Below are 26,993 nucleotides of genomic sequence, written 5' to 3'. Positions count from 1 at the left end.
GCCTGAAGAGGATTATTGTTTTCATGGGAAAGTTTTTGAGTTTTGATGGACTATTCTAGGATAAAGGGGAAAGGAAAAAATAATATGTGTAATGTAGATAAACTGTACTGCAAGTAGAAATCTAATCCTTTTATTTGTGAAGAAGGAGCGTGTGAGAGAAATTTCATGGTTTTCCATGGGGATCAAAAATAAACATATGCACATTCATTAGGACAATTATCTGGGGATACTGGTAATAATGTTTATTTAGCAAATGAAAATAGTTTCAGACCTGCAGATATAAGAGAATTCCAGAGCATTAGAGTTAAAAGAGAACTTTGGGACAATTTAACCACAGTGAAGCCCAGGGAAGTCAACTGGCACTCAAGGTTACACATCGAGTAGAGAAATAGCTGGACTCAATGAAGATGTGATTAGAGCCAGTAGTTCAGAAATAGGGTATGCATACTATGAATTGCGAAGCCCTTTTTCTCTTCTTCTTTTCCACTGATTTCATCCCACGTAAAGGGAGTGATATGGAAACACTGAGAAAATAAAGAAAGTGAAGAACTGTGCATATTTCTAGATCTATTAGTGGCACTTATGAATGGCTTGACATGTAAAGAGGCTAAAACTGGCATCTAAACTGAAATCTTTAATTCTCTATCCATTTGTAAAGAATCAGCATTTGATTACATAACTATTTATGGAAGACTGTATCTTTTAGTTAACAATATTTCTCATTCCACTTGTTATTGCCACTCTCCTCATGCAGAGGTGGATTGAATTCCCCATGTGATCTACTCCTCACCCTCTACCCCCCACCCCTTGCTCTACTTACACCTGGGTGTTCCTTTGTGACTGGTGAAATGATGCTATGTAACTTCAGAAGCTAGGCCACATAGGGCAGTACAGCCTCTACATCTATGTTGAGATATTTGCCCTGCGACCAAGCTGCCATGCTGTGAGGGAAGCCCAAGCTACCTAGAAAGGCCACTTATACATGTTTTGGCGAGAAGCCCCAGGTGAGGTTCTCACAGCCACCTGTGTGAGAAAGCCTTTAAAGCCACTCTGGTGGCCAATACCATCTGATTGCAGCTGTATAAGGGACCATTCACAAAAACTGCCCAGCTGATCCCAGTTTTCCTGCCAAACAACGACAAATAAAAACAAATGACTGTTATTTTAAATGATTAGGTTCTGAGATGATTTGTTGTAATAGGGAAAATGCTACTCTTGAAAATGGGACGAAAATATTTTTTTAAAGCTATTATTATTCTTTATAAGATAAAACAAATTTAGAATCAATCAGACTCATATTCTACCACAAAGATATAAACTGATTTTAAAGAAAAATGTGAATAGCAAAGCTCATATAGTTTTAGCAAAACCCATAGATAAGAAAGTATTTAATGGAAGAGGGGGTGTCAACAATATTTTCTAAGCTTAAAATGCTAAGTTCTATAGATTCAAATATTATTGTGCACACGTCTCTGTATTTGTTAAAAAAAAAATAAGGCAAGGTGACCTTATGCATCTTTTCCACCTCTAACTTCTGTCATTCTCTTCATTGTGTGGGTGTTCAGTTTGCTGAAAAAGCCAGATTTAAGAACAGCTTTCTTTCAGAAATGATGTTTTTAAAGTTAAGAAAAAAAGCTTGCCACATTGAAGAAGTGGCAGTTATAAAAACAGATATAAAAATAAATCAAAAATTCATAACAATTGTGCTGCAAAAGATGAATTGAGAACTGAATTACAAAGTAAAATTAACAAAGTGGGTTTTTGAATAATTGAGTAAGTCAAATAACTTACAGTATGATAATATATTGAAAACAGCTAGAGATGTTGCAAAATAAATGAAGAAAACATTATGTGCACAGTGCTAGGAGTGAGCCGGCATAAGATAAGAATTTCAGAAAGTATGATCTTATAGTATAAGGCAGGGGTTAGAGAACTCTAGGGTTAATTTCTAGATCTAACAGAACACTCAAAACTGTGCTTAGAAGATGCAGAGAAATGTAAATCATGATATGACAAAAAAGTTTTATACTGATAAAAGATACAAGGTAGAAAACCAAGGGATTTGGAGGGGGTTGTATAAGATGAAAGTAGTTCCTTCTTTCTTCTTGTATCCCACCCCCGCTGTCCTCAGACATGTCAACACCATACTTTTTAAAGAGCAAAAGTAACTCCATGTTCCCCACTTACATCTGCACAGATGGCAACAATAATTCATTAGTTTCCTAACAACTCATCATCACTTTCTAAGCAAAGGTTGGAGACCTTTTGTGAATTAAAGTTTTAATAAGGCAGAGGATTTCATTGGAGTTCCTCTATTAATAAGTAGTTTTTGCTCATTTAGCATCTATTCAGCATGATGTTAAGCACTTCAGAAGGATACAGAGGCCTAAAGTCTATGAGAAGCTAGTTCTTGCCTAATTGAAGGACAGAATTAAATTGATAAAGAATAATGAGTCCTGGAAAAGTCCAAGCATGTGCTTTTTTGTTTTTGTTTTTTTTCAGGCATGTTTTTTTTTTAAATAAGATTTTATTTCAGAGAGAGATAGGGAGACCATGAGTGGGGGGTAAGGGGTAGAGGGAGAGAGAGAATCCCAAGTAGACGCCACACTGAGTGCAGAGCCTGACAGAGGTCTCCATCCCAGGACCTCAACATCATGAACTGAGCCAAAACCAAGAGTCAGACGCTTAACCAACTGAGCCACCAGGGCGCCACCTCCCCCGACCCGCCACCCAAAGCAAAAGTGTTTATGAGAAGAATGGAGTAAGTGGCGTTTGAAATATAAGTGAGTAACACTGACAAAGTCATCCTTGAAAAGCGCCTGCTCTAAACCTGGTACACAGTAGGTGTCCAAACACTTTTATCAATGAACCAGAATGCAAAAATCCAAAAAAGTGGCCTAAAAGTGTTAAGCAGTGTTCCAGTCAACTAAAGATGCAAGGGCATGAGTGGATATCAGGGCATGACTCGGTCATGGAGGCCTGGGAAGGAAGGTGATACATTCATTTTTCTGTGGGAGGAAAATGAAAATCAATAAAGCTGCCTGCCTGATGCTCAAGAGAGATTACTCTGACAGCAGAATGTGAGATGGAACAGAAAGAGAAACTCAAGTGAGGTAGCATCAATTTCAATTCTTCCCTGACTTGGCAGGTTTCTTTGTACTTTGTGCTCAACTGAAGTCAAACCACCTCAAGCAAAATATGTGTATTGTGGGGAGGGGAGGTTGCTGCATGAATATTATGAAGCACAGATGGAACTGACTTTGTGGCGATTCTAAGTGCGTGGATGCAGAATATTGAGATGTAGGCAAGTCAGTTTGAACCAAGATTTCCAGAAGGAAAAAAAAAAAAAAGCTTCTGAGAAAGTATGTAAAATAAAGCCTTAGAACTCAAAGGATGGACCACAGTGAAGTTATCGTAGAATGACTGTAAGAAGTATATCCTCTGTATGTCATAATGTTCAAAAAGAACCAGATTTTCTTGTCACAAGAGAAAGGTAATCACGTGCTTACCTTTAGCTAAGACATGAGGGGCATACTTTATTTAAAACAAACAAGTAAAGCTTAATAAAGTAATTACAACACTGATCTCTGCTGATCCACTAAATGTTTGGTATTGAGAATGAGAACTTACATCTGTCATTTCACTGGAAAAGGTTTTTTTCATGGGCTCTAGAAACAGGTTGCTTGGGTTTGAATATATTACTTATCAGTCCTGTGACTTTAGACAAGTTATTTATAACCTCGATGTACCTCCATTTCCTCATCTGAAAAAGGGGATAATTCCAAAAGCTTCTATATAGCCTTATAATGAGGATTACAACATTCTTAATTAATTAAGTGCTTGGATGAGTACCTGCCTCATAGGTAGTGATCAATAACTATCAGCTACTATTATTACTGTATTAACTTTGTCTTTTGTCTCTTTTTGCCTAAAGAAGAAACAAATTATTACTGCCCATTTTTCTATGGTAGGAAGTCAGAGAGAAAACTCGGTGGCTTACCCTAAGTAACATAATGAATTTTCTGATGGCATTCAGAAAGCACACCCTTCTCAAATCCTTCTGGTAAAGAGAATCATATTTTTATTTTTCTGAAACAAAGCTCAAAAAAAGTATACTTACTGAGCTGAACAAAACAGAATCATAAATAAATTAGTTGCATTTTGTTTCTCCTGTCTGAGAAAACCTGAAAAATCACTTTCCTTTCTATCTGAAAGGACATCTAAAATGAACCAGACCACACAATGACACCAAGATGGCTATACCCGAAGTATAAATAAATCACAGTGGAAAAGGATGATGTCTGACAGGAGGCTTTGGATATTGTTTTCATTACCCAGTTATTTTCTATGTAAAAGCCATTTGTGTCTTAGAGTGAACCTTGTCATCTGAAAAGCACTTCATCTTGTTGTATTTCCAAAGATTTAAATGGAATTTGTTGCTTTTGGGAAATAGCCATAAGGAGAGACGTAGCTGCATTTAAAAGCCTCAATCCATTTGCCTCCTAATACCAGTAACTCCCTCCCTCATGTTACAGGTTCTGCTTCTTCCAGAAGCTAATGCTAATTTAATAACCATAGAAATAATCAAATCTTCAAAGCATTGTACACACTCAACATGTGTGTATATTGTGCAGTCACATATAGGGCTGCTCATATAATTCTAAACGACAACCTTACAATGTTCATATGATTCTTCTAATTTCACAAATAAGAAAACCAAGGCTATTTAAGTCCCTTGTTCAAGGTTCCACAGCCACCAATGGATAGGATAAGAAGTCATTGCCACTCAGTTTCTTTGTTTCCACCCCTCAATTATTACCACCATCCTCAGTGGATATTGCTCAAGCCCTTTAATTCAAAGTAATAGAAAACTTAATAAAAAATGGAGCCACAGCTTTCCAGGATTCCTACCTGAACTTAGACAACTTAAAACAAGATGCAAGAGAAGACATGTTCTATCACTCTATTTTGTGCTATCTGGACATGGATCACTGTCATGTGAACTGGTCTTAATCCATTTCTAGTTACATAATTTCACTGAAAATTCAGTATTTGGGGGGCTGGTATCCCATTTTAGGCTTTTCTGCATGGTGCCCCACTGTTTTGACATTACTGTGTTTTAGATATGCTATTGATACAAAATGAAATGATTTTTCCTGTGAAAGATTCTTTAGAATGTTAGACAGGTGAAACATAAAATTGACTCTATTTGCAATAGTGTTAAGCTAAAATTGAATGCCCGGGTTAAAAAAATAATTATTTCAAGTATTATCCTTTGATATTCCTTCTAAGGAACAGTAAATAATTTATAGTTATTCATTATAGATTAGTGGATATGTGTTACTAACAGCAAATTTTTCTTTCCCAGATGCATTAAATATTTATTGACATTTTCTAAAAATATGCTATCTCTTGACTTATGGGGGGAAAACACAAAAATTGGACATGACCACGTTGCTGTGAACCCCTCAGATGAACAAAACTGGAAAACTCATATGCAGACACAAGTGGCCCTTTCTTTTCTATCTCACCAACTGCTCCTTTAAAAAATTCTAGGAACATATAGAGCACAGGAAGAGCAAGAGAGATTTCTTTTTTTTTAAAGTATTTTATTTATTTATTCATGAGAGACAGAGAGAGAGAGACATAGACAGAGGGAGAAGCTGGGTCCATGCAGGGAGCCTGATGTGGGACTCGATCCCGAGACTCTAGGATCACTCCCCGAGCCAGAAGGCAGATGCTTAACCTCTGAGTCACTCAGGTATCCCACAAGAGAGATTTATAATCCTGTTTGGGTGACTTTTTTTTTTTGGTTTGATACTATTACATAACACCAGGATGTATTTGTTCTTTCATTTTTTAAAAAAATATTTTACTTTTTATTCATGAGAGACAAAGATAGGCAGAGACAGAGGCAGGGGGAGAAGCAGGCTCCTTCAGGAGCCCAATACAGGACTCTATCCTGCTCCAGATCATGCCCTGAGCTAAAGGTAGACGCTCAACCACTGAGCTACCCAGGCGTCCCAACTTTCTTTCTTTCTTTTTTTTTAAATTCATACAACTAACTGCAGAATTCACAGCCTTTTCAAGCACAGACTGATTTCTTTTTTAATTGGCCATATATTGGCCATAAAACATGGCTCAACACATTTAAAGGATCAAAATATTATAGGCTATACTTTTTAATCATAAGGCAATTATATTAAAAATGAAAAACAACCATAATACTAGGAAATACCCAGGTATTTGTAAATGTAAAAAAAATCATATAAATAATGTATAGGTTCAGAGAAAAAATAATAATGAATTAGTATTTCCAACTGAATAATAAAAATATAGGATTTCATAACTAGGGCAGCCCCGGTGGCACAGCGGTTTAGCGCCGCCTACAGCCCAAGGTGTGATCCTGGAGACCCGGAATCGAGTCCCACGTCAGGCTCCCTGAATGAAGCCTGCTTCTCCCTCTGCCTGTGTCTCTGCCTCTCTCTCTCTCTCTCTCTCTGTGTGTGTTGCTCATGAATAAATAAATAAAATCTTTAAAAAAATGTTTTCATAACTGCTGCTAAATCATTACTTAGAGAATATTTTTATTTAAAAATATTTATTGGAAAAAAAGAAATGTTGGGGCACCTGGGTGTCACAGTCAGTAAGTAACTAATTCTTGGTTTCAGCTTAGGTTGTGATCTCAGGGTCCTGATAACAAGCCCCATGTCAGGCTCTGGGCTCAGCATGAAGTCTACTTAAGGGCTCTCTCCATCTCCCTCTGCCTCTCCCCTCACTCACATACGTGCACTAAAGCTCTCTCTCTCTCTGTCTCTCAAATAAAATCTTAAAAAAAAAAATAAAAGAAATGTTGGAAATAGGTGAAGCAAGTAACCATATCAAGAAGTTATAGAAAGAATAAACACTAACCAAAGGAAAGTAAAAAGAAGGAAAAAAAATCAAGGTAAGAGCAGAAATAAGTTAAAAGAGCTGAAGTTGGTTCTGTTAAAGAAAATAAAATTGATACAACTTGCCAAAACTGACATAAGAAGCCTAAAGAAAAAAAAGAAAGAAAGAAAAGCCCTCAAAAATTAATCTACAACTATTAAATAGTAACAAAAAATCTTACCAAAAAGAAACCAAGCTCAAATGGCTCTAATATTACCAAAACTCTTTCAAGTAGTAGAATGAGAGAGTAGGCTTCCCAAATCATTTTATGAAGATAACATTAATACTAGAATTAGGGAAGCAAAATTACATACATAAGCCATTCTCACCGATGAACATACATGCAAAATCCTTTGAAAATTAATAAATATAGAAATTTATAAAAAAGTAGTATATATGACCAAACTGACTTAATACCAGAAAACTCAATATTGGTTTGACATTCAAAAATCAATATAATTTTCCATTATTAGGACATTGGAGGAAGAAAATTATAGTATTATTTTAATAGTTACAGAAAACGCATTTGACAAAATTCAACATTCATTCACTGTTAAAAACTTTAAAAATGAGAAAAAAAAAAGAAAAGTTCTTCAAATTGAAAAAAGGACAGTTGACCTTTGAACAACACAGGGTTTAGCAGCACTGACTCCCTGTGCAGGTGAAAATCTGCGTACAACTTTTGACTCCCTCAAGCCTTAGCTACTAATAGCCTACTGCTGATCAGAAGTCTTGATGATAACATAAATAGCCAATTAACAGATCTTCTGTGTGTTCTATGTATTATATACCATACTCTTACAATAAAGTAAGCTACAGAAAAGAAAATGTTATTAATAAAATCATAAGAAAGAGAAAATACAGGGTTCCTGGGTGGCTCAGTGGGTTAGGCATCTGTCTTTGGTTCAGGTCATAATCTCAGGGTCCTGGGATTGAGCCCGGTGTTGGGCTCCCTGCTCAGCAGGGAGTCTGCTTCTCCCTCTCCCTCTGCTCCTCTCTACAGCTCCTGCTTTCTCTCACTTTCTCTCTCAAATAAATAAATCTTAAAAAAAAAAGAAAATACATTTACAATACTATACTATATTTACCGGAAAAAAATCCACATGTAAGTGGACTGATGCAGTTCAAATCCATGCTGTTCAAGGGTCAACTATATGTACAAAAAAATCTAAAAGAAACATTGCACTTATTGGTATAGTTTGACACAGAAACTAAGGATGCCACAATTACCACTTCCATTCAACCCTATAATGATGGTTTTAGCAACTGTGGTAAAGCAAGGAAAAAGAAACATAAAAATCAATAAGGAAATGTCATGTTACAAAAATTAAAAAAAAAATTTTGAAAGAAAATATTCAAATGAACCCACAGATAAAATTTTAGTTTTAAGAGAATTTAGCAAAGTTATTAAATAGAAATCATAGTATATCTCTATATCAGCCATAAATATTAGAAAATTAAATTTATAAAATACATAGTTTATTCTAACAAAAATATTAAGGACTATTGATAAAATTAAAAAGATGCATTCCTTTTGTAGGAATTCATACACATATAATGAGATAAATTTTAAACAACTGAAATAAATGGAGATAAACTTTGTACATAAATCAGAGAACTTAATATTGTAAAGATGTCAGTTCTTCCAACATTGATTTATAAATTCAGTGCAAGCTCTGTCTAAATCCTTACACAGATCTTTGTGGCACAAGACAAGCTGAATTTAAATTATATAGAAATAGAGAGACCAAGAGTAACATAGACATTCTGAAGAACAGCAAATTGGGAGAAGAGATTCTAATGGCTACTAAATCATATTATAAAGGTATAATCAGAGGCAGATTTGCCATGGAACTTGTACTGTTCACTTTTAGGATCCTTGGAAGTGCCTAATGTGGTGTTTTCATGACCGTTTTTCTGTAAAATATGTTAAATAAACACAGCCAGTTAGGACTGCTGTGCCTTTCCTCTTTAAATTCAACTTCATCATATACCTACTGATTTCAGTTGACTTTGGAATAGCTGTGGGCATCTGAGGGATTTGAATGAGAAAAAATAAGTTGAGGAATATATTTAATATTAGCCTAGTGTGGCATATTTATGTGCATCTCAGTTACTTCCATATTTAGTTACTTTATTGCTTTAATTATAAAAATGGCTTCCAAAAATGTCCCAAAACTTCTGTGCTAACTCATCCAATGTTGTGACCTGAAGATATGGGACCAGAAACTACATCCCTATGTGAATTTGTCTTATGATACCTGTAGCCAGAAGTATGTTGTAGGGGAGAAACCAGGTGTGAAAAGTGGTGCCTGAAGCTACGTTGTGGAAAAGTTTTCCAATCATCAGACATGTAAAATACTAAGTGAAGTATTTGTCATTGATGATTAAGTCAAAACAGAAGTTCTCTTGTTTTAGGCATGTACTTGACAATACCGGATACACAATCATAAGTTCACTCTACATTTTTTTATAGGAGCCACGCAAAGTAGAAATTATCAGGATTCCTCTATTTGTAGGGCACAAATTTACAGCAATATACAAATGGTGAGTATATCTATAACTCAGATATGAACGATTTTGGTGGTTGTTTTTCTAAATTTAACATTCTAAAATGTACACATCATTATGAACAATGATGAGTGGAAGAGTTCCTAAACTCACAAAAATAAATTTTGATTAGCTGTGTTGAGGAAAGACTGAATTTTCTTTTCATTTTTTTAATAAAAAATTATATTACAAAATCATCATTATATGAAAAGCAATCAAAGAATACATAGCCAAAAATTATAGAAAAAAAGCTCTTATGGGGTATGTTCAGCACATAATTAATAATGTATGTTATTTTTCTGGATTTTATGATACATAAGGTCTTTGTCAACTTCTTAAAATTTGTAATTTACTGTGGTTTATTTTCTCATTTTTTTAAATTTTCTCACTTTTTAAATCTCATTTTAGATTCATTAGGGTTTTTTTTCTTTTTTTTTTTTTCTTTTTTTTTCTTCTTATAGAAGAGCACATATTTGTTTAAGCTTTGGGCTCCTCAAAGCTTAGATCTTCCCCCAGGTTTAAGAGCTAAGAACTAAGCAATTTATGGCAATTAAGAAAGTGCAGACTGATACAGGAAAGACGTTAGAGTTCGAAGCCAATAGGCAGGAGAGAATTCTTGAGATGTCTTTGGTGCAAAAAGGTAGTTTTATTAAAGCACAGGGACAGGACCATGAGCAGAAAGAGCTGCACTGGGGTCACGAGGAGTGGCCCCTTATATACTTTCAAGTTGGGAGTTAGGAATAATAAGCCTCGCAGGTATTTTGGAAATAAGGTTTCCAGGATCCTGAGGGGGCCAGCTATTGTTAGGAAAGGTAATTTATTACTGTTTAGTAAAAACTCAGTCATGAGACCCTTAGGATGTATATCGATGGGTTATATACTTGGAGGATGATTGCCAACATGTATCTTGGGGATTAAAGATAAAGGAAGCCTCCAAAGGAATTTTTATATTTTAAAGTAGACTTACAGGATCCCGGGGTCGGGGGTCGGGGGGGGGGGGTGTGGTGAGAGAGTTCGAATAGAGTTAAGCTAAGATTGCCTTTTGCCCTTAGCCAAGTGTCAACACTGAGGCAGCAAAGTTCTTAGAGGAAGGTCACTTTGTTTCAAGGACTTGTCAATGGCCTATAGGCAGTAAAGAAATTTAATTTTTTCTTTTGCCTCTGTTTCCCACATCACTATTTTACTAATTTTTAATAGAGTTTTGCATGTTTAATGTCCTAAAGAAAAAAAATTCATTGAATACATACAGCCTGGCTTTACTGAATGTCTTCTTTTTGGTGATAGATTATCTATCCCTGCTAAATACTTGAGTGGAATAAAATACTAGCTTTATATGAATTTTTATATGAACTTGTATTTTGATAGTAAGGATTTAGATAGCGTAGTGCCTAGACAAATAACTAGAGAAAAAAGCAACCAAAATAAAAAAAACTATTAAACACTTAAGATTTTAAGAGAGTATTTTACATAATAAAAATAACTTTTAAGTGTTTATTAAAATTTACTTAATAACTCAGGGTGCCATAAAAGTTGAATCACTTCAGCTAGCAGTCTATTCTAGATGTATAGCAAAGAGGAAAAGGGACAATTCTCTAGTGGAATTTGTCAAAATTTATCCAAAAAGTGTTTACTGAGTGACTTTTATGTATCCTGAACTATATACTGTTTGGGTTAAAACAGAGGACAAAATTGTCAAAAATCCATGTTCTCTTAGAATTGCATTCTCATTGGAAGACAGGTAATAAATAAATAGTTTAAGCTGTATGAGGCCATGGTTAAGTGCTCTGAAGACAAATAAAGCAGGATAAAGGGACAGAGTGAGGATACAAACTCAGGTAAGATGGAATACTGAATACTGGTCTTTGTATACTTAGTTTGCTGGTTTGTGAAGTGGATGGGGAAAATTTGTCAGAAAGCAGATGTATTTCTCAATGCTGGGAATGTCTCTAGGAGCATAGATGCCTGGTATTCTTCAGGTGTGGGAAAGCTACAAAATCTGCAAATAGGGAAAATTTCTATGAGATTTTTAAACAAACCTTGAAATAACTTGGTAGTTCATCTGTCTTTCAAATTTAGGCTTTCCATAAACTAGTTTCAAATCAGAGCTTGTGGGTCTCATTTCTATATTTACATAATATCATGAGATTTTTAATTTTCCAGGAAAATAGCCTGTTAGTAATATGTAGCTCAAGACTGTGCTAAAAATATTTTTGTTCTCTTACTATTGAGGTCCAAATCATGTACTTTTCCTATTTCTGTTTGAAATGGGATGGTTAAATTGAAACAATTAAATGGTTTGTAGATGTTCAAGACCCTCATATAACTATAACATCATTGTTTTCAACAGCATTCAGTCATGTTTATCTTTTGATGTGCTGGGAAGTTAACTCAATGTGTATTAGCCCCAGAACCTCTCCGAAGTGTCAATATGATCTCTTTGATAATGTGTCCCTTTCTCCTAAAACTGAAACACAGCATATAGAAACAAACAAATAAACAAAAGTATTTTCTTTTGAAAACACTGACTGAACAAACATTATTTATAAATTTAGCTTTTCGGGACACCTGCGTGGCTCAGCGGTTTAACGTCTGCCTTCAGCCCAGGGCATGATTCTGGAGTCCCAGGATCGAGTCCCACATCGGGCTCCCTGCATGGAGCCTGCTTCTCCCTCTGCTTGTGTCTCTGCCTCTCTCTGTGTGTCTCTCATGAATAAATAAATAAAATATTTAAAAAATAATAAATTTAGCTTTTCATGTGGGACCCGGAAGTAATGCACTTAACAGTTTAAAATTTTTTTTTAGCCCCAACATGGGGCTCCATCTCACGACCCTGAGATCACTATCCTGAGATCATGACCAAAGCAGAAACCAAGCGTCAGACACTTAACCAACTGGGTCAACCAGGCACCCCTGTTGTGTGATTTCTGGAAGACAAGTTTCCTTACTTAGAAACAGATTTCTGAACGTTTGTTAGAGTCTAAGTAGTGCTGGATTGAGCAAAGCTACAAGTGGTAACCAACAATAGTTCTCCTGAGCCAAATTATAAGAAACAGTCCATAAGGCAACTATTTACATTTGTACAGGCTGTGCACTGCACATCTTTAGCACACAGTTAACCTTGCACATGACTGCTTTGACTTGATGAGAAAACATCATAATCCTGGACCTTGAGATAGAAAGGAACTAAGGGGCTGCAGTTATTAGCATAAGAACAGATGTACTTATGCTGTACTGGCAATATACACTGGGGAATGAAAGATTGGAAATTACGTAGGCTTAGGGAATTTACAGGATCTTCCTATGCAAAGCAGTTCTGTTAGAGCACAGGTGAGCAGGTGATTCTTGCATGAACTCCTCTGATGTCTGGGTAGTTTGTCCACTTTGGCCCCATGGATGCCTCTATGAGACCATCTCACACTCCATTCCCTCAAAATAGTTTTTTAATCCTTGGACAGAGATACCTACAGAGGAGGCTATTTTTTTACTCATGGCTTCTGCCAAGTGATTGGGAGGTGAGTGGATTAATTTGTAACCAAGAACTTGAAAATGCATCAGCATGGAACTGGAGATTGTACTGTGAACTGAATTTAAGTCTTGCATTCTGCTCACACCTACAAATTGAAATTCTCCAAGTAAGGCATTTGAGGATAATAGAGAACAAAATCCATTTGAAAGGAAAGAGATGCTTTTCTCAGCCACAGAGTTTGGCATATTACAACATTTGGACAATGTTTTTGGCTCTAAGTTTTCTTATAGCCAGGAAATGCACTAGCGTTCTGGAGTTTTTGGTTTCTGACAACAGAAAACATAAATTTATCTGTAGTGGAAAAAAAAAAAAGTCCTAAATAGAAAAGACAGCAAGAATCTATCACATGTTTAATATTGTTGGCTTTAAAAAAGTCTAATTCTACCTATGTGAAACTGGTGCTTAGAGAAATTAATTGATAATCACAATATTAGCACATGTTCTTATGTTCTTGATTGGCTTTCAAGGAGGTGATTCAAAAGATGTTTGTAAGGAAGAATTGATTTATTAACAAGGTGACAAGATTTTTGGAGTTAGAAGGGGTACCATGAATCACCTAAGTCAAATTTCCTTGATTTCCCACATAAAGAAACTGAGACTCAGAGACATTAAAACCAAACAGCATGAATTATTAGAAGTGGTGAGGGGGCACCTGGGTGGCTCAGTGGTTGAGTGTCTGCCTTGGGCTGAGGGCGTGATCCCAGGGTCCTGAGATGGAGTTCCACATGGGGCTCCCCGAATGGGGCCTGCTTCCTTCCCCCTTTGCCTGTGTCTCTGCCTCTCTGTCTCTGTGTGTCTCATGATTAAATAAACAAAATCTTAAAAAAAAAAAAAGTAGTAAGAAAAGTAACAAGACCGTGAAAAGGAACTTGCTCTTTAGCTCCATGCTAGGAGAGTGAACTTAGAAATCAAATCTCTCCTGCTATACACCCTCACATCCTCTAAGACCCCATAGTCAAACATGGTTCGGATGAACGGAAGGTCACTTGGAGGTTCTTTTTAAGATTTTTGTTTATCCATGAGAGACAGAGAGAGAGAGAGGCAGAAACACAAGCAGGGTCCATACAAGGAGCCTGATGTAGGACTTGAACCCAGGACTCCAGGATCACACCCTGAGCCAAAGGCAGGCGCTCAACCGCTGAGCCACCAGGCGTCCCTTAGCATGGGGCTAAGCAGCAGCTGTTTCAAGGCACCAGGGCAGCTTTCAGGTGAGCCGCGGACTCCCACACACGTCAGCCTCTCGGTGTTTCAAGATGGACTGAGCGGCTGCTGACCCCGTGCGCTTGCCTGGCTGTGCTTGTCACAGCCTGACGCCTGGGAACCGCGCAGGCCCGCGGCACACCCGGCGGAGCCGCGCTAGGGAAGGCTCTCGCGGGGCTACTGTAGGCGCATGGCGGCCGGCCGGGCGCGGGAGAGCGCCGGGGCCGAGCGCAGGCGGGCCGCGCCCTTGTTCCGGTGGGTCACGACCGCGGCTTGCATTCCCTGCGGGCACAGGGGAAGGGGGAATCGGACCGGCCTCGCGCAGGGAAGCACGGAGAAGTCAGGCGGACACACACCGGAAGCTGCCCAAGCGCGGACCGGAAGTGCTCCCCTCAGGGCCCCAACCACGTGGCCGGATCGTCTCCACCTGAGCAACTGCAGAGCGGCTGTGGCACCTTGGAGGTTCGGAAGGGACCTGCGTGGCTGTGAGTTTGGATCAAGGGGAAAAAAAGGGGGAAAAATAGGATTTTAAAAAATATGTATATAAGAAAACAATCAATTATTAAGCATATAATCACACTTAAGTGGTCAATAAGAGATTTGCTGTACGTCTAAATAAAACAGGCCATTACAGGGATCCCTGGGTGGCGCAGCGGTTTGGCGCCTGCCTTTGGCCCAGGGCGCGATCCTGGAGACCCGGGATCGAGTCCCACGTCGGGCTCCCGGTGCATGGAGCCTGCTTCTCCCTCTGCCTGTGTCTCTGCCTCTCTCTCTCTGTGTGACTATCATAAATAAATAAAAATTAAAAAAAAAAAAACAGGCCATTACAGAGCAATAAAATAAAAAGGGCTAGAGATCTGGGAAGATCATCCTCTGTAGGGTGAGAAAATTAGAATCCAGAGTCGTGTCACTTACAATGGGATTGAGGAAAAACGACAAGTTTTTGTTAGATCAACAAATGCGATTTGAACAGACCATCTCTGTGACTGTCGGTCTGCGGGTATGAGAGGCGGCATCACAAAAGACTGGAAAGGGAAGAAGAGAAATGTGCAGTAATTGGCTTAAGTAAGAGTAGGGAGAGGAAAGAGAGAAGAAACCGAGACCGGGAGAATTAAGAAATGGGAATAAGATGGAAACCATAGAAACAGGCTAGATTTTATGGATTCGTATAAAGAGAAAAAATCTTCCTCTGTGGTCGATAAGTATTTACTGTTATTGAAGGAAAAAAGGTCACCCAGGGAAAGCACACCAAAAAAACCATAATCTTGTTATACCATGAAAATCAGCGAGCTAGTGGCTAACATAGACCGATTTTTCTGGGCCTTGCATCACCCAGAAGCCTCTGATTTCCTCTATTTTTTTTTTTTTTTAACAAAACCCAAATTCTCTTCGGAAAAGGCGTTTTAAACATTATGGTTTTCATGTTTGGTAGGTAAATGGGAAAGTCTAGAAAGGATTAATTTGAACTGAGCACATTAAAAAATAATACTGATTAAAAACTCCCTTTTTGATGAATCTTTTTCCCAAATTCACAATTAACACCTGAATCTCAGGCTAGGAATCCACGGAAAGGCCTTTCAAACCTCCTCATGGGCCCTTTCCTCAGATTTAGTGAGGATCTGACTTTAGCCTGTCGCCACAGCTCACAGGTTCCTTCTCAAATTCCTCCAGACCATAGGAAGGCCTGCCAGAAATTCAGAGTAGAAAAGGAGCAAGGTTCTCAGCTGAGTGAAGTATGGAGGAAATGTTTTTTTACTATAGTATAGACAAACTACAGTCATGAGACTGATACTGCTCTTGATCTTTGGATGCATCTTTGAAATAAGTATAAATGTATTTCCAATGAAACCACATCTGGATAGGCAAGTAGATAAAGAAAAATATTCTCAGTACATTAAAATTTTGTAGAAGAATTGATCCTTGACAATGACTGATGAATTATTGCTGTTCACACGATTATGTTCTTTTGCAAATGTGGGTCCAAGAAGGGAGGATGTCTGGTGTTATGTTTTCAGGATCAAAATCAGCAATTTGAGTTTGGCTATCATTCAAGCAAAAGCTTTGAGGACTTTTTATTATGAATCCACAATTGGTGAAGAGCCACAAGGTAAAAAAACAAAACAAAACAAAACAAAAAAACCCAAGTGCACGTTAGACAAGTTTATGCATTTTAAAATCCAATATGTCTTGCATAAAGTCAGGTGCAAGGTGAAGCTACTAGTGCTATATGAGATGGAAATATAAAAAAGTAAAACATCTATTCTTAAAAATAAATTAGCAGTTGTTTTGTGCCTCAGACCTATTCTTGCAAGAGGTATCTGCATGAGCAGAACATGAGAGAAGACCCATCTGATTTATTCCTCAAAAAATAGATGGCTATTTTGTTTGGGGAAGCAAATTAATGCTCAGAGACTGAGTTTATCTTTGCCAGCAATTTATTTAACACTGGTTCACTGCGGGAATTAGGGTAATTTCACAAGCTACTATTGTACAGACTAATATCTCTTAGTAAGCCTATAAAGGAATAACATATTCTAAACCAGTGATAAGTTAATCACAGGAGTAAAGTCCAAGTTTAGTTGAGGTATACCTTTATAGATGTTGGTACGTGGGAAAGACAGCTTAACCAATAGAGAGCTGATGTCCAGCTGCCAGTGCAAAAGTAAAAGTCTCATGTTGCTAGAGCACAATGCTAGGGAATGATGTTGTGGTTATTGACAGGCAAGATTTCCTTTGTGGAGCCACTGCAAGATTTTCACCACTGCCTTATTGTGGCAGGAGCTAATTGCCCCAAGGTCTTCAGAGAGCTATTTAGATCAGCAAAGAGCTGCCTTGCCCAGACTGAATACTCTCAGTCATCACAAACTCTTGGTATTTATAGTCTGAATGTGCGCTTGCCATAGATGCTTCTTTATGTGTTTTTATTGATAAGCCCCAGCGGGGCCCCTCAGCAGCTGGGCTACTGAGTTCTTATTAGTGACAACAAATGAGATGATGACATCCTGTCACAGTTTACTTTGCTCATATCAAAACAACTTCACTCTTAAAAAACAATTTCATTTTTGCCAAAAACAAGTGGATTTGAAATTATGCCAAGCCAATATATGACAGTGGCCCTAAGTCCAGTCTATTTTAAAAAGTTGTAGACATCTGAGTTCTGTGGGCCTAAGGCAGATTTCCCTTCACATCCTAATGTATAGAAGCAAGAAATTTGGAAGGAATGGCTGATAAACAGTAGTCTTAAGGCTGTTTTCAAATAACAGAAACCTAGTCAAAGTAACTGGAAGAAAAAGCAAAGGGACAATTATCATAAGGATAGAAGGAGTACAAGGAAACCTCAGAAGGATTGGAAACAAGAACAGAAAAGCCATGAGAATGCAGCCACTACTTTTTTTTTTTTTTCCAGCCACTACTTTTCAGTGACTCTCACTCTCTGGACCACATGGTTTCTCATCTTTACCTCTCTCTGTGATACCGTTCTTCTCTGGGGCCAACATAGCTGCCCTAGCCCACCCCTACATCATTTCCTCGTTAAAAGCATGGCAGACACTAACTAGTTTTTGTATTCCTGATTGACCTGGGTTGTTCAGGTTCACCCCAGGCAATTGGCAAAAGTCAGGTTATGGAATTTCAGCATCATTTCCAGGATCTATCCCCTTGGATAAGTGAGCTATTTGCAGAGTAGTCTAGGTATGCAACCAAAAAATATGTCTACCACAAGGGTGGTTAGGTTACTGTATCATGTTAAATCACCTGCTAGTTAATCAGGTTACCCTGTTTTCTCAAGTTGAATATACTTTTTAGAAAGAGATATGTTTTTTTTAAAAGATTTTCTTTATTGATTACAGAGAGAGCACACAGGGGCAGAGGGAGAAGGAGAAGCAGACTCCCTGTCAAGCAGGGAGCTCAGTGTGAGCTCGATCCCAGAACCCTAAGATTATGACCTGAGCCGAAGGCAGATGCCTAACCAACTGAGCCACCTAGGCGCCGCTAGAAAATGTTTTAACATTGATTGTCATTCATAGTTTGTTAAGAAAGACATTTCATTAACATTTATGAAAATATGATACATAGTTAATGGTCAGAATTATAAACCTCTATTATATCAATGCATATTTGGTAAAAAGCATATTTGATTTCTATTTGATTTGCATTTTAGTGTTGGAACAGATAGTATAGATTGCTGTGACACAGATAAAAGATTCATTGTGCCCTTCCATAGTGTCAAATTGTTAGAAAGGAGCTGTCCATTGTGGGACTGCGTGTCCCAGGTGCCTTTGTATCTGGGGGAGCTGTGTCCTGATTCTTGCCATGTTGACACACAGTGCTATGATTAAAGCCACGTGTTAAAGATGACAGAGTCTCTGTCAATCTGGGCCTTGAGTGTTTATGTGTACCAGGGGCATTAAGAAAGGAATTTTGCCCAAGAAAATACCTTAACCCTATGGTTGGGACATACAGGTATGCTTGAGGTGAGAATTTCTCTTAAAGTCATATTAAAGTATAAATCAGTATTTTTCAATGTATGGTCTGAAAACTGCATAAGAACTGTTGCCAATCAGTGAGGGATAAAAAGTTTGCCTTGAGGGGTGCAGAAATGGCTCAGTGGGCAAGGTGTCTGTCTTCATCTCAGGTCATGATTTCAGGGTCCTGGGCTCGAGCCCTGCATTGGGCGCCCTGCTCAGCCAGAACTCTGCTTCTCCCTGTCTCCTTGCCCCTCCCCCTCACTTATGCTAGCGCTCTCTCTCTCTCTCTCAAATAATAAAGAAAATCTTAAAAAAAAAGAGAGAGAGAGAGAAATTTACCTTGGAATGTAAATCAACTGTATTACTGCACACTGTTCAGTTTAGCCGACATTTTTTTTCCTAGGTAGATTATTTTGCCAAAAAAGTGATGTATTGTTTTACATTCTTACATAAGCACTAGAACTTGTCATCAATTAGTACTTTGAGTAAACCTGGTGTAAATGATCCATATTAGACTTATTCCTGAAAGCAAGTTTATTTTATTCTTTGAACCGAAGTGACATATGGACATACTGAAAACAAACAAACAAAACAAAACAAACAAAAACTCACAGTGCTGAAAAGAGACATCAAATAAAAAGGAAAAAAGCTTCCTTTCTATTTGAGCCCACTCAAATCCTTCTCTGCAAATTAATCACTTTCTTGTATATCCAGGCAGAAAACATTATGAGGATATGTGCATATACAAGTATAGAGTTTAAAAATATACACAAATGGAATTCGAGTATGCACACTTTTTGGTACCTTACCTCTTCATTCAATATTTCTAAGTAATACTTGTATATCAGCAAATATAGATCTATCCCATTCCATTTGAGGGCTGTATAGTAAGAGTATTACATAGCATAAATATATCATAATAGGGACGCCAGGGTGACTCAGTAGTTGAGTGTCTGCTTTCGGCTCAGAGTGTGATCATGGGTCCTGGGATCGAGTCCCGCATCATACTTCCCGCCAGCTTCTCCCTCTGCCTATGTCTCTCTCTCTCTCTCTCTCTCTCTCTCTGTGTGTCTTTCATGAGTAAATAAATAAAATCTTAATATACATATATACATATACACATATATGATGTTTTCATATATATGATATATATCATAATATAGCTAAATTAGTAATTCACTTGTGGACATGTACCACATTTCTAATTTTTGTTTTTTTCTTATTACAAGCAATATTGCAATGGATAGAATTATACATACAGAAATTTTTCTGTACTATTAAAAATATTTAAGAGGGAATCTCTGTGTCAAAGGAATGCATATATGAAATATTTACAAGATGTTACCAAATTATCTTTCAAAAAGGTGATTCCCATTCATATTCTTTCCAAATGAATATGGAAATATTTTTCTCTTGTATTTGCTCTACTTTTTATTTTACTTTTTCTCTATATCCTAACCAAAGCTATTACTGCATTTTGAACAATCTGATAAGTGAATAGTGTTAAGATTTGAACTGTTTAATTTGAGAGTGGGTAAGCTTTTTGTCTCCTAAGAAGTGATGTCATACAGGACCAGCTCAGGAAAACCAACTATACCAAGAACATCCAAGGAAAGAGACAGAACTAGAAAGCCATTGGGAAAAATAGGTTTTCTCTCTCGTGGGTATAAGGATTCTCATTTGTTTCTTTCTGATTCTCTCTCTCTGTCTCCCCCCCCCCACCCCCTACCTCGTTCCCCTTTCTCTCCCTCTCTCAGTCTGTTTTATCTGCTGAATTAGGCACTGGAAAAGATGATGATGCACCACAGCACCAGAGTTCAAGCAAAATAGAGTGACCAATATTCTGATTTTAGATCTCTAGGAGTGAAAAACTAATGGGTCCAATTAGTTAGGAGTGCTATATAATAATATGAATATGAACACAGGGTCCTCTATCCTATCCACTGTCGTTTCAGGGGTTGGAGAATGAGGCAAGTCTAATAACAAAATAGCAGTAAGAGAAATTAAGAAAACAATTCCATTTACAGCTATACCAAAAAGAATGAAACACCTAGGCTTAAACTTAACCAAGGACATGAAAGACCTATACTCTGAAAACTATAAAAAAAATTGTTGAAAGAAATTAAAGGTGACACAAACAAATGGGAAAGATAGTCCATGTTCATGGAATGAAAGAAGTAATATTGTTAAAATGTCCATACTACCCCCAAAACAATCTATAGATTCAATGTATGCTTTATCAAAATACCAACAGTATTTTTCACAGGACTAGAGCTAGTAATACTAAAATTTTTGTGGAACCACAAAAGATCCTGAATAACCAAAGCAATCTTGAGAAATATGAACAAAGCTGGAGGTGTCTCAATCCCAGATTTCAAGATACACTACAAAGCCATAGTAATCAAAACTGGATGGTATTAGTACAACCATAGACATATAGGTCAACAGAAAAGGATAGAGAACCCAGAAATAAACCCATGCTTATATGGCCAATTCATCTACAACAAAGGAGGCAAGAATGTACAATGGAAACAAGAGTCTCTTCAATAAATGGTGCTGGGAAAACTTAACTCCATGCAAAAGGATAAAACTGGATTGCTCTCTTATGCCATACGTAAAAATAGACTCAAAATAAAGACCTGAATCTGAGACCCAAAACCATAAAAATCCTAGAAGAAAACATAAGCAGTAATCACTTTGACATCAGCCTTAGCAAAATTTTTCTAGCTATGTCTCTTCAGGCAAGGGAAACAAAACCAAACGTAACATTTGGAATTACACCAAAATAAAAAGTTTTTGCACAGTAAAGGAAACCACCAACAAAATGAAAAGGCAACCTACTGAATGAGAGATGTCTGCAAATGACATATCTAATAAGGGGTTAATATCCACAATATATAAAAATAACCTATAGAACTCAACACCAAAAAAATCAAAAAAAAAATGGGCGAGGATCTGAGTAGACGTTTTCCCAAAAAAGACATACAGATGGCCCACAGACACATAAAAAGATGCTCAACATCACTAATCATCAGGGAAATGCAAATCAAAAGCACAATGAGTTAACAACTTTCACCAGTCATAATGACTAGTATCAAGAACAAGAAATAATAAGGGTTGGTGAGGATGTGGAGAAAAAAGAACCTTTGTGCACTGATGGTGGGAATGTAAATTGGTGTAGCCACTGTGGAAAACAGTATGGAGGTTCCTCAAAAAATTAAAAATGCCAATACTGTAGAATCCAGTAATTGTATCACTGGGTACTTACCAAAGAAAACAAAAACACTAATTTGTAATAATATATATGCAACCGTGTTTTTGCAGCATTATTTACATCAGTAGATGAACAAATAAAGGAGAAGTGGTATATGTATATATATACTATGGAATATTACTCTATTCAAAAAAGAATGAGATTTTGTCAGTTGCAAAAACATGGATAGTCCTAGAGGATGTTCTACTAAGTGAAATAAGTCAGACAAAGAAAGACAAATACCATAGGATTTCACTTATATGTTGAATCTCAAAAACAAAATGAACAAACAAAGCAGAAACATACCCATAAATACAGAGAACAAACTGGTGGCTGCCAGAGGGAAGGTGTGGGAGGATTGGTAAAATGGGTGAAGGGAAGTGGGAGGTACAGGCTTCCAATTATGAAATGAATGAGTCAAGGGCATGAAAGGTACAGCATAGGGAATATAGTCAATGATATTGCATGGTGACAGATAGTAACTACACTTGTGAGCACAACATAACTTGTAGAGTTGTCGAATCACTGTATTGTATATCTGTAATTACCATGTGTAACATTGTGTATCAACAGTATCTTAATTAAAAAGAAAGAGAAGTGGTGAGTAGTGAGTGAGGAAGATAATCAAAAAGGTATCTATTACATGGATTTCTTACCTGTGTCATACACAGTATTGACTCCTCACCTAGAATTGTTTCTTAAATGTTATTATTCAGTATTCTACTCTTTATCACAACCTATCTCCCTATTTTTTTAACTTCTTCGTTACCACTACAAACGTGCTCCTCAAATTCATTAAGCCCTTATATATTTGATCCTTCCCCTCCCTCCCTGTCCATCACCTTCTTACCACATCTCTTGTTTAAACCTAAAAATTCTTGCTCCCTGATCTAGAAAAATTACACTTGACAGCTAATGAGCCATCATCTTTCTCTGCTATGTAACTGGACTTCTGAGCACTGCCAGAAAAAGTCCCCAAGTAAATAGATTATTCTCAAAGCACTAAAGTTTTTTAAAACTGCAGCAAGATGCTCAATACAGCCTGAGAGTCCTGTGCCTTCTCCTTGCTTATGCTCCTTTTTCATGCCAAACTTTTAGCTCTGCTCAAGTCTCTCACTCTAGAAAACCTCTTTTCTTTCTATAAGAAAAACCTCTTATTCATACACCATCTCATGTCATTTCCCTTGCTTTTAAGCTTCTGAGGACTCGTCTTCACATTGATCTACAGAATCAAAGTTCCTCAGCATTTTGTATAAGATCCTTCATGGTATGGCTCCCACTTACTTCCCATTACATCCCATATCCCTTGTGTACCCCATATTTCAGCCAAACCAGTAACAAAGATCTCAGGATGCTCCAAACTCTCTCATACCACTCCATCTCTGTTCTTCCCAATTGAATCCTTAGCATGCCATTGTTTCCTTACTCAGCTTGGTGACTGCTCTTTACCCTCTCTCCTCAGTTCAGGTGTAGCTTGCTCTGAGAAGCCTTGTCTGCCACCCTCTCCTCCCACAGCACATCCTACTCCATTAGAGTTTGCGTGTTTCTCTTCAAACCAGAGACCCTTTGCTTCTTTGCTTCCACCTCAGTCCAAGGCTTATAATTCTGTACCTTAGAGTGGAGATTTTAGGTCTCAAAAACTAAAAATTGCAGCTGCCTCATAATAACCAATAAATGTTTCTAGAATGAAGAGACAGATGGATCCTTAAAGTGAAGAACAGAACATCACATTTAGGAATTGGGTGACTGGGAGAAAAGCATGTAAGACTCTGCTCTCCTGTTTAACAATGTCACTAGTATCAATAACCTAAAACCAACACCAAAATGTCTCAGTCCGCTTAAAAGAGAGGAATGTCCTTTTCTCGAGTTAATTACCTTTGACACTATTTTATGGGGAACATTGTTTCTCATACTTGTAGATGTCATGTGAGATTGAAACTGTAGTATCCCTACTTTCTGCTCTCCATTCCCAATAAGGATATAAGGAGATGGATATGCTGACACTTTGACTGAATGGAAATCAACACCCATATGTTCAACATCATCTACAGAGATGAAGTTTTCCAGGCTGGCAGGCTTTATTGCAACCTCTGAAGGTGTTAATAGGCCAAGAGGAGGACTGTTAACCAGAACAGCATCAGTCAGAACCCTATGGAAGCAGAGGCGAAAAGGTAGATACAAAGGAACAACAGTCCAGTGTTTCATAGGCACCTGGGACCCTTGCTAAAAATGCTGGTGACCAGGGATGCCTGGGTGGCTTGATCAGTTAAGCATCTAACTCTTAATTTCACCTCAGGTCATAATCTCAGCGTTGTGTGATTGAGCCCAATGTCAGACTCTGTGCTGGGCATGGACCTACTTAAGATTCTCTCTCTCTCTCTCTCTCTCTCTCTCTCCTTCTCCCTGTCTCCCTGCTCCCTGCCCATCCTTCTACCCCCTGCCACTCGCCACCTGCATGCACACATGTGTGCACTCTCTAAAAAAAAAAAAAAAATGCAGGTGACCAGACCCCATCTCAGTCCTACTAAATAAGAATCTCTGGGAGAGGAGCCCATGAATCTGACTTTTAAAAAGTTCTTCTGATGTTTCTTTGGCCCATTAACCTATGGGAGCATTAATTCAGACATGATTCCCCTCCCCCGCGAGCTGCCCCTGGGGCAGAGGGAAAGGTCCCAGTGTGCAGATGGACATTTCAGGCTAGGCAAACTCAGATGCCTTTAAACTGTCAGATCATGGGCACCTGGGTTGCTCAGTGGTTGGGCATCTGCCTTTGGCCTTGGTCCTGAACCAGGGTCCTGGGATCAAATCCCGCATCAGGCTCCCCATAGGGAGCCTGCTTCTCTCTCCGCCTGTGTATCTCTCATGAATAAATAAATAAAATCTTTTTTAAAAAAACCTGTCAAATCACAAGTCAAATTCCTCTGTTTTGAGTCTGTGCTCACTAAGCACCCTCCAACAATTCAGTTTCCATATAGCTAGCCTATGTGAGGAGACAATGCAGTACAGCCAGTGTGTATTTCAGTTCTTTTCACACTGATGTTTCTTATTGCAAATTAACAAATAGTTGTACCTGCTCTATTTAATAATCTCTTGTAAGCTCATGGGAAACATGAATTGAAGCCCTAAATCTGATAAATTCTTTAATAATTCTTTCAAGTATATTGAACATCTGGATATGTAAGGCTGGAGAACACCCTAGATTACTTCCATGTGCAAAGGCTTTTGAAAGGAATATCTCTGGCCTCCTCTCAATCCCTTCTCCTTTACCCCAATTGTCTATCTTTCTAAAATATTTGTTACGAGGTTGCAGTGGTTTTACCTAAAGAGATTAAATACTTATAAAATGTCTAGCCAAGTTCTTCTGTTTCAAATAGGGTTCAAAAATGATGCTTCTTAAGAAACTTAACATAATCTAGTTTTTATTTTTCCTGTAAGGGTAAGGTCAAACTCTGAAACAGTAGTTTTAAACCAAGGATGAATTTGCCCACTAGGAGACATTTGGCAGTGTCTAGTCACAATTTTTTTTTTTTTTTGGTCACAATTGGGGGGTGCTACTGGCATTGAGAGTTTAGAGGCTAGGGATGGTAGCTAAACATTTTACAATGTACACAACAGCTCTCTACAAAAAAGAAAATTATGTCAGGCAAGGGGTAATATGGGAACTATCTGTACTTCCTGCTCAGTTTTGCTGTGTACCTAAAACTACTCTAAAAAATAAATTCCATTTTTAAGAAAAGAGAATTATCTAGCCTAAACGCTAATAATACCAAATTTGAGAAGCTCTGTCCAGAAGGAAGTCAGAAAACTTCTTTTCTACTTCTGAATCTTCATTCAACTTTTATGGCAATGCTAGCTAGCTTTTATAAAGGATAGTAATTTTGCATATAAATGCTTTCAAAGTAAGTTAAGATGTACATCTCTCTTTTTTGTTCAAATCGGAAGATGATGTTATAATTGAGTAACATATGCTGTATAACATCACCCTTGAGACGAAGGCATTTAGCTATACCACAAATATGAACTATGCTGATAAGAGAATTGAATTCACTTTTAAAAACATAGTTATGTCAACAGAGGTAAGCTAAATTACAAGTATGAGATGTTATGTGACAGAAATTTGGTCTTGGAATCTGGTTACAAGAGATGACCTACTTTGGGGAGGGGGGTTCATTTTTGATTTCAGAATCTATGTTTTTCCCTCAGCACACGAGCCTTCTATACCCACACATCTTGTGGGCCATATGGTGCTCTTTTGGAATGACTTTCATTTGATTTTCTTCCTTCTTAAGAAATATTTCTTTTACTTTCACTTTGTCAGGAAATGATGAGGTCCTTGAAGAAGGGTCTTTTTTCTTAATGTTTTTCTTGCTAGTAATGACTTTTAATTCCAATAAGAGTCTTATCACAACATTATGTTTTTTGAAAAAAAGAAGTATAACCCTGTTGGTGAAGTTTAGGAAAGCATTTCTGTATAACTTATTTGGATATAGAGGAAGTAATCCACCCGTCATTTGGATTCAGGACATCATAATTATGTGAAAAATTCAGAGATTTCTTTTGTGTGATGGGGGAAATGGGCAAGAGAGGTAAGCTAAGGGTTAGGGATGTAAGAATATAAATGTCACTTCCTGGGAGTTATTGAACTGTCTACCTCAAGGCCAGGGAAAAAGGGCATTTGACAATGTCGACTATGATTTGAATATTTCAGCAGTAAAGATGAGAGAAAATGGCTAACTGCTTTCTATAGGGACAAACCCAAATGAATGGTGGAAATTAACTATCTGTTAGTATTAAAAGATGCCAAGAGCACAGCAGGGAAGAATCAAGATTAGTTAAATATAATTAAAAAGTGGAACTCACACACACAAAAAAGTGGAATACACTGTACCAAAACAGAACCTGGCTGCTTACCAGAAAGCCTGCATCTCTCTCTGTTTTCCCTCCATCAGTCTTCTCCTTCGGATGTTGTTCAGCTTCAATGTAACAGTCAATTGCCATTAGGCTGGGCAGAAACACTCTGCTGTCTTTTGTTATGGCAGATTGCCTCTACCTCTGTGTCATCTGTTGT

The 26,993-nt window shown here is 37.6% G+C and overlaps 1 long non-coding RNA gene across 2 annotated transcripts in view; it reads left to right on the top strand.

Moving 5' to 3' along the window:
- The first annotated feature begins 14,589 nt into the window (after positions 1–14,589).
- LOC111098312 overlaps positions 14,590–26,993 on the top strand; it is a 178,132-nt gene continuing 165,728 nt past the window's right edge. For both annotated transcript variants that reach the window (XR_005367910.1, XR_005367908.1), the window contains exon 1: positions 14,590–14,691. This is a non-coding gene — a long non-coding RNA (uncharacterized LOC111098312). The remainder of the gene's footprint in view (positions 14,692–26,993) is intronic.

This window comes from Canis lupus, chromosome 12, assembly GCF_011100685.1.
Source record: "Canis lupus familiaris isolate Mischka breed German Shepherd chromosome 12, alternate assembly UU_Cfam_GSD_1.0, whole genome shotgun sequence".
NCBI classification, from domain to species: domain Eukaryota; kingdom Metazoa; phylum Chordata; class Mammalia; order Carnivora; family Canidae; genus Canis; species Canis lupus.
The sequence above is the reverse complement of the archived record's forward strand: the minus strand, read 5'-3'. Positions and strand labels throughout refer to the sequence as shown.